Source organism: Bos taurus, chromosome 8 (genome assembly GCF_002263795.3).
Source record: "Bos taurus isolate L1 Dominette 01449 registration number 42190680 breed Hereford chromosome 8, ARS-UCD2.0, whole genome shotgun sequence".
Lineage (NCBI taxonomy): Eukaryota > Metazoa > Chordata > Mammalia > Artiodactyla > Bovidae > Bos > Bos taurus.
In genome coordinates, this window is record NC_037335.1 from 48,645,132 (window position 1) to 48,653,249 (window position 8,118).

At 39.7% G+C, this 8,118-nt stretch overlaps 1 pseudogene across 1 annotated transcript; it reads right to left on the bottom strand.

Annotated features, from left to right (window-relative positions):
• Window positions 1-4,601: 4,601 nt before the first annotated feature.
• LOC783838 (elongation factor 1-alpha 1-like) lies at window positions 4,602-6,249 on the bottom strand (annotated as a pseudogene). The gene has a single exon (XR_083736.7). The product of XR_083736.7 is annotated as an elongation factor 1-alpha 1-like (transcript).
• Window positions 6,250-8,118: the final 1,869 nt, after the last annotated feature.

The following is an 8,118-nucleotide window of genomic DNA, read 5'->3' on the forward strand; positions in this document are numbered from 1 at the left end:
TAAGGTGAATATCTTTTGCTGAACATAGCTCACCAATTTTTTTTTTTATCATTCTCAAGATCTGTTGAATTTGGAAGACATCTGCGAACTGTCCTTTGGGACAAATCTAGCCTGCTGCCTGTGAGCTAAAAATGATTTTTAAAAACATTTTTAAATGGTTGAAAAAATCAAAAGAAGAATATTGTTTGATAGATGAAATTATATACAATTTAAATCTTATAAATAAAATTTCATTGGAATGCCATGATTACTTTTATGCTACAATGTACTGGTGAGCAGTGGCCCACAGAGCCTAAAATATTTACTGTCTGGCCCTTCACAAAAAAGTTTGCCAACTCCTAGTTTAGGTCTGTTTTAGTCAGTTTTGGCTACTATAGTAGAATGATATGTTCCAAAAAAAATATGTTCTTAGCATAAAGTAAGCATGGCTATTACAATTTACCAAATATTAAATTTTATACAATCATTTTTTTTTTCTGATTTTAGGAGCTATGGCTAAGACTTTTAAAAAGTTAATTATATCAATATCCCAGCAGTCAATTTACTGCTTTGAAATCTGTAGAAATTAGTTGCAAATAAAATCTTGATTTCAACCTTACAAATTATTTAATAATACTAAAATACAAGCACCAATAAAATTCTCTTAATAATATTTGAAATATATGCCCTGAAGTGATACAAACAACAGACCAAAATCACTAGAGTCTTTTATGCTTTGTATAAGACATGTGCTAGCAAATTTTTTGAAGCATCTTTGTCTCTAGTTTTAATAACTGTAGTCTGAACTATGACATATTTATTTTTTAAAATTAATTAATTAATTAATTAATTTTAATTGGAGGCTAATTACTTTACAATATTGTAGTGGTTTTTGCCATACATTGACATGAATCAAGTGTACTATGACATTTAAATTTGTTGAGATGTTACATGCTCAGTCTTGCCCATCTGATTCTTAGTATCTGTATTAGTTTTCTCTTGCTGCTGTATCAAATTACTACAGTCTAGGGCCATTCTGAATATACCTGATCTTGTCAAATTACTACAAACTTTGTGGCTGAAAACAACACTAATGTAGTAGCCTACACATCTATAGATCAGAGGTCTGATCTAGATCACAGGCCTAAAGTCAAGGTGTTATGAAGGCTGAGTTCCTTTCTGTAGGATATGTGGAGAATTTGTTTCCTTGCCTTTTGCAGTTTCTAGAGGCCACCGGCTTTCCTTGGCTCACAGTCCCCTTCCTTTGTCTTCAAAGCCAGCAATGTTGGACCAAGTCCCTCTCACATCCCATCTTAGTCAGCTCAGGTTGCCACAGTAAAATACTATAGGATGGGTTGCTTAAACAGCACATGTTTATTTTTCCACAGTTCTGGAGGATGGAAATTCCAAGATTAGGGTGCAAGCACAGATAGGTGAAAGCTCTTTTCTTGATTTGCAGATGGCCACCTTCTTGCTGTGCTGTTACACGATAGGAGAGCAAGCTCTCTGGTGTTTCTAATAAGAGATAAGGACACTAATTCCATTATGGGGAAGCCTACCCTCATGACTTCATCTAAACCTAATTACCTCCCAAAGACCCTATCACCAAATGCCATCATGTTAGGGATTAGGACGTCAGCATGAATTTTTGGAGTATGTGATTCAGTCCACAGTACATCATCACTCTGTCCTCCTCTTCTGTCTTCTCTTCCACATTTAAGGGCCATGTGATTACAGTGGACACACTTGGATTTCCGATAATCTCCTTATTTTAAGGTCACTTGATAGACAACCTTAATTCCATCTGCAACCTTAATTCCCCCTTTGCATGTAAGGTAACATATTCACAGGGTTTCAGGATTAGGATGTGGACATCTTTGGGGGCCACTATTGTACTTACCACATTATCATGTCAATCATAAATTCATAGAGTCTAGACAAGCCAAGTTAACTCAGATTGGAAGCAAGTATAAGGAGTCAAATTCAGTATCCTAATTCAGTCAAATTCAGTTTCTTAAATTCCTGGTATCTTAAAGTCATACTGCCTTTAAATTTAAAAATGAAATTGGAAGAATTAAACAGAAAGGCATTATATACACATATCCACTTATTTATATACATATCTATATCTATCTATGAACAATTGTATTTATATATATTTATAAAGGTGCAATGGCCAATTTTATTTATTACTTGGCTAAGCTATGGTTGTTTGATCAAACACCAGTCTAGATGTTGCTTGTATTTTTTATATGTGATTAATATTTGCATTTGGTAGACTTTGAGTAAAGCAGATTTCTCTCCATAATGTAGGTGCACTTCAGCCAATTCGTTGAAGACCTTAAGAACAAAAACTGAGTTCACTCAAAGAAGAATGAATTCAACCACTGCACTGCCGTCAGGTTCAAGACGACAACACTGACTCCTGCTAGAATTTCCAGTCTACTGGTAAGTACTGCAAATTTCACTCTTGCCAGCTGCCACAATCTCATAAGCCAGTTCCTATAGATAGATTGATATTTAGATGAATGGATAGATAGATAAAGTTTGCTGTTTCTGTTTCTTTAGAAAAGTATCCATGTTAAAATTGAGGGAAGTCTGAAATTATCATAATTAAAAGTGAATTGGGTAAATTCAGTGATAGAGGATATAAGCTGTACCTTACCTTATTTCAGTGAATGAGGAGAACCTGAAGTCAGTGCTTGTTTGGCAGCATGAAAGAGAATTGTTCCTTGTATTGTTGTTGTTGTTTGGTTGTTAAGTTGTGTCCAACTTTTTTACGACTCCATGGACTGTAGCCTGCCAGGTTCCTCTATCCATGCAATTCTCCAGGCAAGAATACTGGAGTGGGTTGCATCTTCCTTCTTCAGAGAATCTTCCTGACCTAGGAATCAAACCCATGGCTCTTGCATTGGCAGGCAGATTCTTTACCACTGAGCCACCAGGGAAGCCCATTCCTTATATTGTCACTTTTAAATCTGAAGGTTATGAACATGTTGGAGGAGGTGGTGTTTGTGAAGTAGGAGGAGGTGATGGAAGTTCTGAGCTAGGCAGGGGCCCTGTGTCAACATTTATCTACTGATATAACATTTGCATGGGTGAATATTAAAAAAACATAGTTGTGTAATATACATCAAAATGAAATAATTTAAGGAAAAATGTAAAGTGAATGGTATGTAGATATGGCAAAATCTTGGTGATATGCAAATTACTACAGTTTAAGAAATGATAATGTAGAGAAATGATCATCAAATAAATCTGGCTAGGACTTAAGAGTCATGAGACCTGGATCAGATCATGAATGTGATACTTACCAGTTTTAAGACTTCTAATTCTTTGGTAGTAAGAAGGGTAAGATGAGAAAATTATCACCAACCCAACTTATCTCCTAATCTTGTGAGTTTCATTGAATTTCATTCGTTTTTTTTTTTGTCCAAACATTTATCAAATTTATATTACATGTTGGACTTCCCAGGTGGCACTAGTGATAAGGAACCGAACTGCCAATGCAGGAGACACAGGAGACTCAGGTTCGGTCCTTGAGTTGGAAAGATCCCCTGGAGGAAGGCGTGGCAACCCACTCCAGTATTCTTGCCTGGAGAATCCTATGGACAGAGAAGCCTGGTGGGCTACAGTCCCTAGGGTCACAAAGAGTGGGACACAACTGAAGTAACTTAGCAGGCATGCATATTATATGTTGGTAAAGAAAATACTGTGTAAAGTACTTTGTTACTGGAGGGAGAAATAGGCTTTTGAAATTTTTCATGATGAACTTGTGTTTAAATTTAAACTCAAGGGTAGCCCTCACTCATTTCAAAAGATCATTAGCGTAAATTTAAATGAAAATAAGACATTTCTTTTCTTCTCCAAATATGAAAATAAAATGAGTGTTAGTGGGTGAGGGCATTAAGATCAGAAATAGAAGGTGCCATTTTTCATTTAGTAACTTGAACACATAGAGAATCACCTTTAACTTGATCTTATTATTTATACAGTGCTGGGAATACACGTGGTACCTTGCAAAGTGAAAGTAGAAATGACAAGGTCTTTTCCCTGAGGAGCTCAGACCCAAACGTTGAACGAGTCAATGCAGCGTAGCAGTGGAGTGCGTAATTGACTGATATGATGGGAAAGGTCAGGCTGGGGCTGTGGGCTGACGATGTAGGAAATGAACCTTTCAAAGCCGAGGTGGGTTGGGATTGGGAAGACAGGAGGAAGAGTGTGCTTCAGATGTCTCAGTGGGATGAAATAGAAAATGTAGGGCCAAAGGGCTCACAGAGAGGCAATTAAAGTGTGCCTACATACCAAGAAGCAGCTCAGAAAGAATCTGCATGCGTGCTAAGTCACTTGAGTTGTGCCTGACTCTTTGCGACACTATGGACCATAGCCTGCTAGGCTTCTCTGTGGGATTCTCCAGACAAGAATACTGGAGTGGGTTGCTGTACCCTCCTCCAGGGGATTTTCCCGACCCAGGAATCCAACCTGCGACTCTTACGTCTCCTGTATTGGCAGGCTGGTTTTTTACCACTAGCACCACCTGGGAAGCCCAGAAAGAATCTACTGGATATTATTTTCTTTTTCTTTTTCTCATTAACTTTTTTTAATGGGTCTCAAATTCTGTGACAGATTTTTGGTCAAGTTGTTTTCATTAAAAAGTACTGATTTTAAAAACTAATAACTTAAACTGCCACACACAAAACATATGGTCCACAAAAACATTCTCCTTTCCTTCTGAAGGTTTTACGATGCATTGTTATCATTAACCAGTCTTTTACTATTAAACTTAAATGGCCAATTGAGACAAACAGTTCTGAGACCGTTCTTCCACCACTGATTAAGACTGGGGTGGCAGGTATTGGGGATAATATTCATTTAGCCTTCTGAGCTTTCTGGGCAGACTTGGTGACCTTGCCAGCTCCAGCTGCCTTCTTGTCCACTGCTTTGATGACACCCACAGCGACTGTCTGTCTCATGTCACACACAGCAAAACGGCCCGGGGGAGGATAATCAGAGAAGCTCTCGACACCACATGGGCTTGGCAGAAACTATATCAACGATGGCAGCATCACCAGATTTCAAGAATTTAGGGCCATCTTCCAGCTTTTTCCCAGAACGATGATCAATCTTCTTCTTCAGCTCAGCAAACTTGCAAGCAATATGAGCTGTGTGACAATCCAGCACAGGTGCATATCCAGCACTGATTTGGCCTGGATGGTTCAAAATAATCACCTGAGCTGTGAAGCCAGCAGCTTCCATGGGTGGATCATTGTTGCTGTCACCAGCCACATTGCCACGATGGACATCTTTGACAGACACGTTCTTGACATTGAAGCCCACATTGTCCCCAGGAAGGGCTTCACTCAATGCTTCATGGTGCATTTCTACAGACTTCACTTCAGTTGTTACATTGACTGGAGCAAAGGTGACCACCATGCCAGGTTTGAGAACACCAGTCTCCACATGACCCACAGGGACAGTACCAATACCACCAATTTTATAGACATCCTGGAGAGGCAAACACAAGGGTTTGTCAGTTGGGCAAGTTGGTGGCAGGATGCAATCCAGAGCTTCAAGCAGGGTGGTTCCACTGGCATTGCCGTCCTTACAGGTGACTTTCCATCCCTTGAACCATGGCATATTAGCACTTGGCTCTAGCATGTTGTCACCATTCCAGCCAGAAATTGGCACAAATGCTACTGTGTCGGGGTTGTAGCCAATTTTCTTAATGTAGGTGCTGACTTCTTAACAATTTCTTTGTATCTCTTCTGGCTATAGGGTGGCTCAGTGGAATCCATTTTGTTAACGCCAACAATTAGTTGTTTCACACCCAGGGTGTAAGCCAGAAGGGCATGCTCACAGGTCTGCCCGTTCTTGGAGATACCGGCTTCAAATTCACCAACACCAGCAGCAACATTCAGGACAGCAGTCAGCCTGGGATGTGCCTGTAATCATGTTTTTGAGGAAGTCTCTGTGTCCTGGGGCATCAATGATGGTAACATAGTACTTGCTGGTCTCAAATTTCCACAGGGAGATATCAGTGGTGATACCACGCTCACGTTCAGCTTTAAGTTTGTCCAAGACCCAGGCATATTTGAAGGAGCCCTTTCCCATCCCGGCAGCCTCCTTCTCGAACTTTTCAATTGTTCTCTTGTCAATCCCGCCACATTTGTAGATCAGATGGCCAGTCGTGGTAGACTTCCCTGAATCTACATGCCCAATGACAATGATGTTGATGTGGGTCTTCTCCTTTCCCATTTTGGCTTAGGTTTAATGGTGGTTTTCACAACACCTGTGTCCTGGTGGCAAACCTGTTGCGAAAAAGTGGATATTATTTTCTTTATTCCTTGTTATTTGTAAGGTTCTGTTCTCAACATGTGCCAGTGAATACACTATTTTATCCATTTCTGGTTTAAAAATTAAGGGTGAAAGTGGGCAGCTAGATAAATATTTCCAGGGAAATTTGGTCAATTTGACAGTAGAAACCATAGCAAAGTGGGGAGAGTCACAGTATACCCTGGTGTTGGCAATGAGTTAATGAGTGCTCTGAAAAACACAAAGGTTTCCAAATCCCATGATTGCTTATGACACTTGACCATTCAACCTTGCATGCTAATGGAGCTACCAGGATGGGTCCTTAGCCCTTTGTCTGTCTATACCAACCTTCCCACTATGTGTTCCTGAATAGCCAGAGTTAATAGTTAAATTATGATGGCATCCTTTACAATATCGCTCTAGCTCCTCTAATTTTCTCCTACTTTGAGTCATAATAATCATTGTAACAACTAGTATCTGTTGAGGACTTAGTGTTTGCCAGGCACTATTTGAAGCACCTCACATATAATATCTCATTTATTCTTCATAACAGGTAGTAGTAGAAAACCGTTTTACAGACAAGGAAATGGAGACTCAAAAATATTAAGTGATTCATTCAAGGTAATTCAACTAAAAAGTGATAGTGGTGGTATTTGAACCTAGGTTTTATTGTCCTAGCTCTCCTTCTTTACTGCCTCACTATTATTGCCTACCAGAAGGCCTTACAGAAGCTAGGAGGGGGTGAAAGGGTGTGAAACAGAACTACAGAGTCAAAATCACCTCACAGCATCATCTTCTCTTACCCCTGCCTCTCCAGAAAGAATCCCCTAAATGCCATCCCTGATAAGTTGTCACTTTGCTTCTCCTCAGATGCTACTGGTGACCTGGAACTTGGTGCCACATGAGGCAGCCTGGTCCATTTTTAGATAGCTCTAATTGTTACCCAGTTATTCCATATTTTGAACATAAATAATTTCTCTCCCTAACTTCACCTACTTGTCCTAGTTCTGTTTTCTGGAGCTCTACCAAATACAACTTTTCTTTCCTCTGATGGACATACTGTTAAATATTTGAAGAACTGAGGGATTTTGGACTGTCTCTTACTATACCCCAGCCTTCTTTGTTCTACTTGCAGAAGAAATGCAAGATTTTATTTTCTAAATGTGACAGGTCTTTGAGTTCATTTTTGTGAGAGCTTATTTATACCTATTAACCCAGAAGGACATTATTATGCATAGGAAAGATTAGCTTTGTTCTAGAGTACTCTTGCCTGGAAAATCCCATGGATGAAGGAGCCTGGTAGGCTGTAGTCCATGGGGTCGCTAAGAGTCGGACACGACTGAGCGACTTCCCTTTCACTTTTCACTTTCATGCATTGGAGAAGGAAATGGCAACCCACTCCAGTGTTCTTGCCTGGAGAATCCCAGGGACGGGGGAGCCTGGTGGACTGCCGTCTAATGGGGCTGCACAGAGTCGGACATGACTGAAGCGACTTAGCAGCAGCAGCAGGGTTTATTTGGTTGGGACAGTCAGTATACCTCTGTGCAGTCTTAATAGTTTAACATTCAGTTTCATTCATTTATTTCTCTGGCTTTGTGCTTGACCCAGGCTAGGCCCTGGTGTTCAACTCTAAGGATAAATCATTTATCTCTTCAAAACTTTTAAAAAAAAGAGAGAGAGAGGAACACATGATAGTGAAAAAGTATTTTTGTGAAGATCAAAAATAAGATGTAGAGAAAAAAAAGAACATGAGGTAGTTTTGGGTGTCATGAGGATGAGCCTCTTGGTGTGAATCTAGTGAGTGAAGACTGAAGCATTAGAGACTTG